The following is a 12,461-nucleotide window of genomic DNA, read 5'->3' as shown; positions in this document are numbered from 1 at the left end:
CTCACGTGCTCGAAGCCCTCTTCTCCTGGCGGGAGATGATTTGGGGTGAGCGACCCTCTCGATTTCCCCGCCAGCCCATGGGTGACACAGGTGACAGCAGCAGCCTCTGCCCAGCCCTCGGTGGCAACCAAGCAAGTACCTGCTTGAGGGATTTACAGCTCTCAGGGCCCCGTGCCTGTGCTGGGAGAATTGGGGACATTTTATAGTCAGTGGGTAATTACTTCGAGAAATACCCAGGCTGCTCAGCCCAATACAAAACTCATCTCTTCAAGCTGTCCAGCATTCAGCATCCTATCCTGTCATTAGTCACAGAAATATTTTAAATAATTTTGGATTCAGCTATTCCACGCAACAAGAACCAAACAAGACATTACACCCAGCTTCTGCTTTCAAGAAGTGCACCCTGCCAGTTGTGACCTGAAACAAGATGCCAGTCAAATCACTGCCACCAAGATTTCAGGTGATTTTCACAGAATCACGGAATCACCTAGGTTGGAAGAGACCTCCAAGATCACCGAATCCAACCTCTGACCTAACACTTACAAGTTCTTCACTAAACCATATCAGTAAACTCTACATCTAAATGTCTTTTAAAGACCTCCAGGGATGGTGACTCCACCACTTCCCTGGGCAGCCCATTCCAATGCCTCACAACCCTCTCAGTTCTTCTTAACATCCAACCTAAACCTCCCCTGGTGCAACTTAAGCCCATTACCCCTCGTCCTGTCACCAGGCACGTGGGAGAACAGACCAACCCCCACCTCGCTACAGCCTCCTTTAAGGTATCTGTAGAGAGCGATAAGGTCGCCCCTGAGCCTCCTCTTCTCCAGGCTGAACAAGCCCAGCTCCCTCAGCCGCTCCTCGTAGGACTTGTTCTCCAGACCCCTCACCAGCTTTGTCGCCCTTCTCTGGACTCTCTTGAGCACCTCCATGTCCTTCTTGTAGTGAGGGGCCCAAAACTGAACACAGTACTCGAGGTGCGGCCTCACCAGAGCCGAGTACAGGGGGACTTCTGCTCAGGTTCATTCCTTCTTGGTTCTTCACCGCACTGCATGGCTGTCCTCACACACCAAGAGGCCTGCCTTGCTCTCCTGGTCTCCTTCCTGCCACACGAGCTGGCAGTCAGAGGGCCGAGATGCTCAGCGAGTGGTGGGCCAGCCGCAGGGGCCCTGTTTTATAGGGCCTGGGGCAGTGGTGGCCACTGTGACCTCAAAAAGGCTCTGTGATGGAGCGGCCCATGTGTGGCCAACAGCAGCTGTGTTGGGAGTGGTCTGGGAGATGCCCTCACGTGGACAAGGAGGAGGGTTGGGGGGGCTGAGGGACCCTTTTATGGGGCTGTCTGTCCCAGGCTGTTTGGCTTGCCAGAGAGAAAGGCTGTCCCTCGAGCATGGGGACTGCCCTGCACCTCCCATCCTGTGCCCTGGGTTTATTTTTAACATGGGTTTTTAGGTAATTTTATTCTATCCTTTATGGAAAAGAACAGAAGCAAGGTGCATCTTCAGCCCTAATTCCCACGTGCGCTTTGTGCTCCAAGTGAACAATTTCTTCCTCACGTCACATCTGAACTAAATTTCCCCTCCATTTGTACAAAGCCATTATTCCTGGTTCCATGGCTACACTCCCCGATACAGTCCCTCTCCAGCTTTCTTCTAGGCCACTTTTATGGCTAAGGTCAGGTGGCAAAAATGCAGCCTAGCAAATCGCAGCCTCATCTACCTTGTTCCACACATTCCACATGACGTGTTCCAGCTCAGGCTCTAGCCTCTCATCAGTGTAACAAAGAATCATCAAGGTTGGAAAAGACCTCCAAGATCATCTGGTCCAACCATCACCTTGCTATCAGTGTCACCCACTAAACCATGTCCCTAAGCACCACGTCCAGCCTCTCCTTGAACACCCCCAGGGACAGTGACACCACCACCTCCCTGTGCAACCCGTTCCAATACCTGACAGCTCTTTCTGAAAAGAAATGTCTCCTACTTGTTTTAGTTGTTGGAGAGCAGTGCTTACACTGAGTCAAGGACTTTTCTGCTTCTCACACTGCCCTGCCAGCGAGGAGGCTGGAAGGAGCAATCCCTGACTTAGAGCAATCTCCTGGAGAACAACTCAGAAAGCAGGAGACCCTTCCAAAGCTGTGGGATGCTCCCAAACTGCCCATGGGATGAGGAGCACCCCTTAATGCAAGAACTTAATGGCCAGAAATTGGTTTGTTTGCAAGATGGGGCCCATTGCATGAATCTGGATTATGTGAGGTTCTTCTTTTAATGTCCTATGCCCATTAAGCCTATCTAATGATCCTTTGCTGATCTGGTGTGGCCCTTCACCAACTGCATTGCCACAGTTGCTTTGGCATCCCACCTCTCGTCTGATTTTCTTTCTGCTTCTCATTTCGTTTCCACAGTCGGCAAAGAGGAACAAAGAGGGATTAAATTAGATTCATCTGGATCACTCCAGCTCTGCTGAATCTGAAAATACCACGTGAAATTCCTTCTGCTGGCTGGGGCTTAATCACCAAGGGATTAGATGGAAACAAAAGTAGTTGAGATGTGTGGCACACAGCTATTCCTTAAATATCTGCCATTATAACGTGAGCTTTAGTGGCAGTACGAGGCCTATTGCTAATCTTGAATTATTACCTGCCTTCCTGGGGCTTGGCGTGATTGACTCTGGGGAGACATTAGAGCAATATTTACCTTTTTTCAGCAGTTCATCAGCCTGACCTGGAGCACTGTGTGCTGCCGGGGATTCCAGTTCCTGTTACCTCTACCAAAAAAGCACCAGAGGAAACTGCTGGCAAGGATTAAAAGCTCACACTGTTCCTTCCCTCTTGATCTCCTAACACTTGTGATGGTTGTGGGGATCCAAGGCTCCCTCCTTGAAGACAGACGATTGTTCCAGCTGCTTTCAGGCCAGATTGGAGATCCCAGAGCCTGGATTTGCCTCTGCTGCAGACACTGAGAGCAAAAGCAAGCCTTTGGGCTCTGAACTGGGGCCACATTCACCCTGGGAGAGCCTGGTCCTTCCCCCTGTGCTGCCTTATTTTCTGTGCTAAGTCAAGTCTTCCAGTACTGAAAGCCTTGATGCCTTTCTATAAGGCCTCACGATTTTTGCTACCAGCTGCTGGGGCTCAAATCCGTGCCTGCATCAGCCTAACCCTCCTTTGCACTCCCAGCTAGGACTCCTCGTGCAAACAAACGTGCTTGGGAAATGCCAGCTGCACACCTTGCTCTCACCCGCAGCACGGGCAGGAGCATCGCTCCTGAGCCTGTATTTGATGTACTACCAAAGCAAATAGAAGGGGGTTCGCCAGTCCTTCGGATCCCAGAAACCGGGGGTGGAAAAGAGCGAGTAGGTTTTTATGGCGTGTTTGCCTGCTGAAGCAGGCTTGTTCCCTGCACTGTCTTCTACTGTGTTTTCCTGCCCTGTTTTAAATGACCTTGGAGGGTGGGGAGAGCTGGGAAGGTGGAATCTGCCCGTACCCTAGAGAGCTTGTGTCTGGTTTGAATAATGTAACGTGGAGCTAGCGGAAATTCAGAGAACGTCGTTACAACACAATATTTAATGCCATTTTCGCATGCTTTTTCCTCTGCAACCTGCTTGCTATGCCTGCTGTGCCAGTAACATCAGATAGATGTTTTAAAAAAAATAGAAAGAGGTAACAAAAATAGTGGCAATACTCCATCGTTGCGTGATTGCTCTTCTTTCTCTTAGCAGGAGATTTTCTTGGGTGCTTTCTTCCCCTCTGAGGAAAAATGAATAGTGAGAGCTGTGATGATTGGCAGCAAGGCTGGGAACAGCAGATGTGAGCCTGCACAGCTGGACAAAGACAAAAATGCACTTTGCTACCTACCTTTGTATTAAGGTTGCCCCAGGGATACCACAGTGCCTACGTGTGACTTAGCATATGAACGGCGAAAACATCGGGTACATTTACATATATAGGAACACTTGGTGTCCTTTTCAAAGTCAGAGAGAACAATGATTAAACGACATGAAGGAAATTTGGCTGCCTGGCTTTACTCTCAAATAATAGAATGCCTGAGCGAGGAAATACAGAAAAAAAAATAGGACTGGCAGAGGTGAAAAATTTATGAATTAAAACCAGCACATTTTCATTTCATTTACTGTTGTCTACCAGTTTATTACACGGGAATCTAAAAGGGACTTGATTTTGCCTCCAAGGCTTCAGTTGCTATGCTAGACACTAAAGTTATATGTTTTAGATAAGATTTTAATATTAAATCTTCTTGCACCGAAAGGGAAAAGCCCTGCTAAATAGGGAAAATTAAAAAGCCTCGTTTCTCTCCATGGTGCTTCACTGTAGTTTTGTGCTGCAGTGCTTGGCCACAGTGGGATGTGCCAGCAAACAAAGCATGGGGAGGTGGGAGGTGGGTGTGTGTGTATGGGGGTGGTGGTGTTTTAACTATAACTACTGAAAAAAAAAATCATAATTTCCTCTCCTCCATCACCTGCATGTGCTTATTTCCAGCTGCAGCTGTCCAGAGCACTGGCCCATGCACAAGTGTTCCCATATCAGAACAGAGCACCAAATCCTACATGTCCATGAGATGTAACCCACGAGATGTAACAGAATCAACTCAGTGTTTGTGGTCCAAAACATCAGAAACTTTGCTGAGAGAGGTGGGATGGATTAAGCAAAGTCGAGTGTTTCCACACTGCAGAAAATATCTTACTCGTTTCTATTCTGAACCACAAAAGGGAAATGAACAAAACCAGAAATTAAGCATGAAAACTACCGGTGTGTCTAAATGAAAATCAATGTTTTAGCCTGGCATTACAAAAGCTTTAAAAAGCAAAACAGAACAAAGAGCTTTGGTTCAATCAGGGCAATAAATAATAATATAGCAAAACCGATGTTTCCCCGCTGCAACTTTTCAGTTTTCCTGAGACCGCGTTTTTTCCTGTGGCTGAACAAGGAGAGAAGAAGGAAACCCGGCAGCGCTTTCTGGGATGTTTGAGCCAACAAGATGCTATTTTAGTGCTGTGCCACGCTGCGTGCTCCGGGATGCTGTCCAGAGCCAGCACGGCGGCGTCAGGATGCTGGGGCTGCAGCCCTCGACCAGCGCTCACAGCGAGCTGCTGGATTTGGAAACCTTCCTGCCAGCTGCACAAACCCACCCTGAAATCAGAGGGTCCTGGCATCATTTCTCATGGGGTCAGGGTCTCCGTATTCAAAGGCAAAACCACGTGGATCATTCAGAGCAATGTAGAGGAAGCCAGGTTAATTTTGGCATAGGCAATGGAGTGCTCTTGTATTGCTCCTGTTGGTAATTAAGAGAAAGCAAATCACAGGGGAGGACAATAAAAGTATTAATTAACAACTTTTTAAATAAGAAGAAAGTAATTTTTCTTAAAAAGGAGGTTTATGCCTGGAGAAAATACTTTAATAGGGTAATCACATTGTTGGGCATTTGACAAAAGCACACTAATAATTAAATGAGGGGGGGGGTATTGACTGCACATTTAGATAATCATCAGTTCCCCCATGCTATTGCATGGACGTCCCAATTCTGCAGTCTCGAGCCTTGATTTAAAGCAGTGAAAGCCACGCTTCATTTCAAGCATGTTTCAGCCACATTTCACTCGCTGGCCTCAGCTTGAGAAACATCCCTGTGGGCCCTGGGGAAGCCTCTGGGGTTGGCTGTGATGGGGAGCAACGTAGGGTCCGTGCCCTCGCCACCTGCCCATGCAGATGCTGCTCCATTTTTCGTAGGATCACAATTAGCAGGCGCCCTGTTCATATTCAGTGATATCTAGGCAGGTTGGAAAAGTCTGGTTGCTGGTCCCACGCCGGGGTATCCGAACCACGTTAGCTCTGGTAGACTTCTGGAGACATCTTTTCTGCTCCTTCATGCTGGCAGATTAAGAAATAAAACCCTTTTTACCAGATGAGATCCTAAGAAGCGCTGGACAGGGACACCTTTTGCATCGAGCAGTGGCATCGCAGCGCTGCCTAATTAACTCGGTTTGGCCTCAGCCCGCATCTGCCCTTGCAGCTGTGACCTCTCACCAGCAACACAAACAAACGCCGCTTTGCTCTGGGCTCCTGTCGGGAACTGCCAGCCCCTAACGGCGTGCAAGGCTCGGTTTTCGGTCGAAGGTAAAGAGTAACCAAGCCGCGCCGGCTGGGAGGGGACAAACCCGAGCAAAACACTGGACTGAGGTGGGGGATCTGGTTTCTGAAATTGCACGGAGCCAAACAGGCAGGGCCTGAACCAGTGACATGCTGCTGCTTCCTCTGACTCATAACTGGTTTTTCAGCGAGGTTTTCAGGGAAATTTCTTCAGCGATTCCTCTGTTGTTGCCTGACTCATAGTGAAACACCGAAGTCATTATTAAAGTGAAATCGTAGCAAAAGGGGCTGTGAATGGTTGGTATTTACCCATCTAAAACACACCATAGCCATATTGCACCGTGCAGCACCCTTTACCCAATATTTAAGTATTATTTATTTACAACAGCAAATTGAAATTCTGTCATTTGGGAGCACAGGATGTTAAACAACAGGTTTGTAATGGAAGGTTAACCCGTTGATTGGAAGGTTCACCAAGGCATGGGGGAGAGGAGTGGGGCTCTGTTGAAGTCTCCACCCCCGAGGAAAGACCCCAAACCTACCGGGATTGCCTTGCAACTTGCTGACAGTGGGGACGTGTGGGCATCCATCGCCCTCCCCCTGCAACAGCTCCTTTGCTTTTTGAATTAAAACCCAAACCATCGCTGCAGAAGAAGGGACTGAAAGAAAAAAATAATAATCCCTCAAGTCTGGGAGCTCATATTTGCCTTCTCACCAGCTCTGCAGATACTTAATTTGAACGTTGCTTCATCTCCTGTCTCCCTCATGTATCATCGCTAATTAAAGTACACACTCCCTGCACTTACCCGAGCGAGGATGTGGGAGGCAGGAGAGGCTCAGCCTCATTTGCCGCTGCTGGATTGCCTCTGCGAGGGCAGCGGGGTGCTGCTCAGAGCCCCCAGCCACCCAAATGGCACCGCTGACTTCTCCCCAGCTCCTGCAGCCTCCCCTCTGCATCCCTGCCCTGCTTTATTCCCATCCCTGGGATGTTAGAGCGTGTGAATACAGCCCACAGCAGGCTCAGAGACCATCAGTGCCTCCCGAAGATTCAAGGAGACGCCGTCAGAGGAGAAAACACCAAATGCAGTGGGTTGGACGTTTGGCCAAAGCCATTCCCTCGTCCCAGCCTCATGTGTCCAAAAACGCCTGGGCAAAGCGCTGCCGAGAACTTCCACAGCTCTGAATAATTAACTCCCAGGGCTATAAAAAGCTACGGGGGAATGGAATTTAGAAAAATCTAGTTTTAGGATAATTATAGCACAAATCGGGAGAACACTTGGACCCAAGACAGATGTATTAGTAGGGCAGCTGAGCGCAGTGGGTCAAATTCATGCTCAGCAGCACTGCAGAGCCTTCTGCAGAGCTCCTCCGAGACAGACTCAGCCTGGGGAGCCGAAGCAGACCCTGCACTTGGGTAGACAAAGTGAGTAGAAATCTAAAATACCACTTCTTAATATAGAAAACATTGAAACAAAGGAAATTATTTCAGGTTAGCATTCATGCCCCGGGTGTAAATGTGGAGCGATATTTTCCAAAATGTTTTGTTATGACACTGCTTTAAGCGCCCCAGCCCGTATTACCACACCTACTGTGTTACAACTGGCCCTATAAAATCTCAGTTTGTTTGCAGACCTTGTCACTTCAGGGCTGTCTGGACTCCAGGTGCTGGGACTCACATGCTGCTGGAGAAAGCAGACCTTCACTTTTCATAGCAGTTATGTCTCCGGTCTGTATTTCGCCTGGGAAGTTTGAAAACACCGAGCACTGAGTCACCAGCAAGCAAATGCACGGCTTTTCTTCCAGATTTCCAGTTTTTGAGCAAGTCATTGCTTTGTAGAGTGTCCAATTCGAGGTGCTGGGTCCTTTACCTCTCGGTCAAAGGAACGTGCAGAGTGGCAGAGGGGCCTGCCTGACCCCAAAGAGCACCCAGATGGTGCAGAAAACCCATTACAGGGGAGCACTGGTGTGTTAGTAGCCTCGTGTAATAAATCCAGCACATTGAGGAAGGACTTGATGTGCCAGTTCGTGCTCTCCAAAGCAGTTCCTGAGTACACAGCTCGTGCTGCACAACAAACCCAGGTAACTGGGCATTTCTGGCAGAGACAGAGATGTGATCATGCTGCTGCACTTGTCAGGCTGCGCCTGGAGTGCTGCGCCCAGTTCTGGTCCCCGTAATTCAAAAGGGCATGGATAGATCAGAGAGGTCCAAAGAGGGCCATGAAGATGACCAGAGGGCTGGAGAACCGTGAATAAAAATTGAAGGAATTGGTTATTTTCACCCAGGAGAAGAGAAGGCTCAAGGGAGACCTCATCACATATTCCAGTGCTTACAGGGCAGCTACAAAAAGGATGGAGGCTCTCTCTTCTCAAGGGGAGATGACAAGGGACAACGGGTACAACCTGCATCAGGAGAGGTTTCATCTTGATAGAAGAAAGAAATTTTTGACAGTGAGAGCACTCACTCACCAGAACAACCTCCCCAGGGACATGATTAAATCCCAGTCACTGGAGGTTTTTAAGATGGGTGCGAGGCAATCTCACCCAGGCTCCGTTTTCCCATTAAAGCTTGGACCTGATGACCTTTCCAGGTCCCTCCCAACTTGGGCTGCCGTATGGTTCTGGGATTTTATGAGTTACATCCATAAAAAGACCATTACCTTCCTGCCTGGCTGATCTGCAGGTTGTTTTTAGGTTGCATGGATTGACAAGGTGAGAAACTGTTGAGGCAAATGGGAATCACCTGTGTTAATTAAAGATCCCACAACAGTCTTATGATGGTCGGTGTTCATTAACCTTCCCGTCCTGTGTTAGCTCACATTTCCATGACCTCTCTGTTACAGCATTATTCATCCCCGTATTATTGGGCACAGTCACAGCAAGTGCTCAGCAAGTGCTGTTTCCATAGTGGTGAGCAATAACTTCCTATACACTTTGTTTATTAAGAGCACAGGCATCTTTCAAAGTAAAGGGCTCTTCCGTAAGCTCATGTCACTCCTTGAACTGAAAAAGTGCCGAAGTGAAGGCACGTGGTGTGAGCAGCTATTGTCTCCATCACTTCCAAGCATGGCTGCTGTTTGTCACGACACGCAGCAACTGAAGGGAGGAAGCAAGGAGGAAGCAAGGATTGGGGTGCCAGCCAGAAACCCATCCTGCTCTGCCCCATTAGGGTCAAAAAGAAGAGCATGGGGTCAGGGTACAGATGGGTACAGATGATGGAGATGGAGCCTATCCTTACTACATGACAGGCGGCACAAAGCAAGTGGGAGCACAAGGGAGGGCTCAATGACAACCAAAAGCAAGACCTCCAAGTTGGGGAAAAGGCCTGGAGAGAAGGGAGAAGCTCCGTGAGGATGCGTGCGAGGCAGACAGGGACGAGCAGCTGTGCAAACACAGACCAGGTTCAGCTGCAGCAGGTCTGCCAAAAAAAAAAAAGGTCTGAGAGGGCGGCTGTGGATCGCACACGGAGCATGAATCAACAGTGTCACTGTTGCTGTGGAAATGCCAGATGTTTCAGGGCAGATAAAGGAGGAGCAAGAGCCTATAAAACGTGAAATTACCCTTCCACACCAGCCAGAGGGTTAAACTGGAGCTCGTGGAGTGGCACTTGCACTGAGCCTGGCTGCAGGGTTGGAGCAGGGGCTGGCAGCCTCAGGATGCAAAACCTGGAGGGAAACATCATCCTCCAGCTGTGTAATGGGTTGTCTTAAGCAGAGCGGGATGCCTGTGGTGTGTGGGAAAAAAATATTGACAGGTAAGGGCAGCAAACAGCCAGACTGGGTGGCTGGAGGGGGACTGAAATTTCCATCTCGCTACCAACAGGTCAGACAAGTGGTGGTTAGAGATGATAAAGCGGCACAACCTACCTCGAGGCTGGAGAAAAGATTAAATGAGCCCCTGCGAATCTTTCCAGCTTTGTTTTTTCTATGATTTATCAGAGGATTCACAGCTAGAGTTTCCCACATTCAGGGTTTAAAACGCAGCTCAGTCAGCCAGCCCCGCAGTGGAGATGCTGGGAGAAAACGAAGACAACTCCTGCCAGGGGACACCCAGGGGGAGCAAAACCCACACCAAGTCCCCAGCACGCTGTGCTCCAGTCTCCTCGGGAGCTGAGAAGGCAACACACATAAAATATCAGCAAAAAATTATGGACAGGTCAAAATCAGAGTAGTATTTCAGTTCGGCTTTGTTGTTGTGCATCTAGGTTTCTTCATCTGGGTTTTCTTTTCACACACGTGCACAAGAAGAGGATGAGGGACAGAGGTCACAGATGCAGCAAAGGAAATTCTGAATAGAAACTAGGGAAATATCTCCATCACAAGGGTCAAGCACTAGAAAATGTTGCCAAGAGAAGCTGCAGTATCTCCATCCTGGAGTTTCAAACCTTACTGGCACTGACCCTGGGCAACCTCACCTAGCTTTGAGGTCAGTTGTGCTGGGATTGGGGTGGCTCTAAGACCCCAGAGGACCCTTCTACAATGCAAACAGAGGTAAAACAGGAGTTTCCCAGCAACAGCAGAATTTCCCATATTTCTTAATGCCTAAAAAACACAGTTTCCCTCGGAAAAATGTGCAACAGCTGGCATTTATCCCCAGGATGCCCCAGTCCTACCCAGTGCCCCCAAGCAGCCAGCCCAGGGCTTGCTGCTGAGTCTATCCCACACCACATCCCTGGCTCATCTCTGCTGCTGAGCTCCAGGCTGCTCGATAAGGACAAACAGCTTATTTACCTGCCTTGGTTCATTACAGTGGAATGCAAATAGGGTACATATACTGATGTGGTCATAGGAAAGAAAAAAAAAAAAGATAAATGAACATCCTTTCTTTCATTGCTGTCCCGCTGCAGCGTGGGAGAGGACAATTTATGCTAATTCCTTTCCCATTCTCATAGTGTTTATTGATTTCTCAGGGCCTTAGTAAATCCACTGAGTGGCAGCCAGAGAAGACACACCACTGCAGTAGTGGGTGTCATCAGCACAGCCCTAAAAGACATCTTACAAAGACTGCAAGACATCATCCCTACTTGAATAAAAGGGGGAAAACATGAAGACCAGCATCTTACTCAAATCACAGCGAGCTCCTTAAAGCCCTGAACACCACCCAGCCCATCAAGCCTTCCCTGTGTTTTAATGCAGGCTTTGCTCGCATCTGCACCAGGCCATTTTTCCTTCTCTCTGCCTGCTGAATGCCCAGCAGTGGCAGGGCAGAAACCATTTTGACACCCAGAGCCAGGGTGACGTGGCAAAACAGGGCTATTAGATGATGACTGTCTTGTAACCGAGCCAAGTTAGCACAACTCCGGGAGCCCTGTGCTGATGCAACCATGACAGCATGTGCAAAGAGACTGTCCTGTCTCCTTACAACACTTTTCTGCCTATTAGCTAGAAAATAAATTAGTAGGAGCATCCTATTTATTTTCACGGAGGTCAGATAACCAGAGCCCAGATAATGTTTAAAAACAGCATGGAAATCTCTTGGTCAAAACATTTAAAACCCGAACGTACCTTAATATCCATGGTTATAAAGGGATACACGGGGCTGACGGGGCTGTCATTGCCTCCGTGGTGTGGCTCTCTGATAAGCGGGGTGCTTTGTCGGAGGTGGTGCCCAAACAGCCTTTCCGGGTGCTGGCACAGGGAAAGGATAGACGAGGCAATCGATCCACTTGAATTTAAAAAGACAGATTTATGAAGAATAATTGCCTTCTAACTTGGCAGGGAATGTGTGCTGCCTTCAAGGGATTCACAGCTGTGTCCTGTTCTGGGGGAGTTAACCGGGCTTAGAAAAAAACATTTGATCTATTCTTCCTTCCTTAATTCAACAGAGCTGCGAGTCTCCCAGGATATTTCTATTAGGATTGCAGCAGGCTTTCCATTTCGATGTGTTGGCAGAGGAGATCTGTCACACTGATGGAATTTGCTACATGGGAAGTATCCCCAGCACTCACAGCAGACAGCAGCATATACATCACCCCAACAGCTGGCTGCGTGTGTCGCAGGGGCAGCGAGATGGGATGCCTTTCCCTCCGACTACAAATGCAGGTTGCCTCGAGCAATGTGAATTTCGCAGCCGGATTGCCACGTTTTGCATGTTTCTGTGCTAGACTGGCAGTGCTGGCATTCAGCTTCACTCAAAGCTAAGCCACAATTAAGCGCAAAACAAATAGATCGAGTTGCAGAAGCATTTGTGTTTGCAGCAAGCTTCCCAACTTCGTCCATCACGTCCTGCAGCTCTTTGCACAGATGCCTGGCTCTCACCTTTTAAAAAGATGGATTTTTTTTTTAAAGTTCATATTTGCACAGCATTTGAGCACAGCTGGAAACTCCTGGTATAACCATCCTCCCAGGAGGAGGGGGAGACAAAACATCCC

The sequence above is a fragment of the Aythya marila genome, assembly GCF_965140915.1.
Source record: "Aythya marila genome assembly, chromosome: 3".
Lineage (NCBI taxonomy): Eukaryota > Metazoa > Chordata > Aves > Anseriformes > Anatidae > Aythya > Aythya marila.
Note: the sequence above shows the minus strand (reverse complement) of the source record.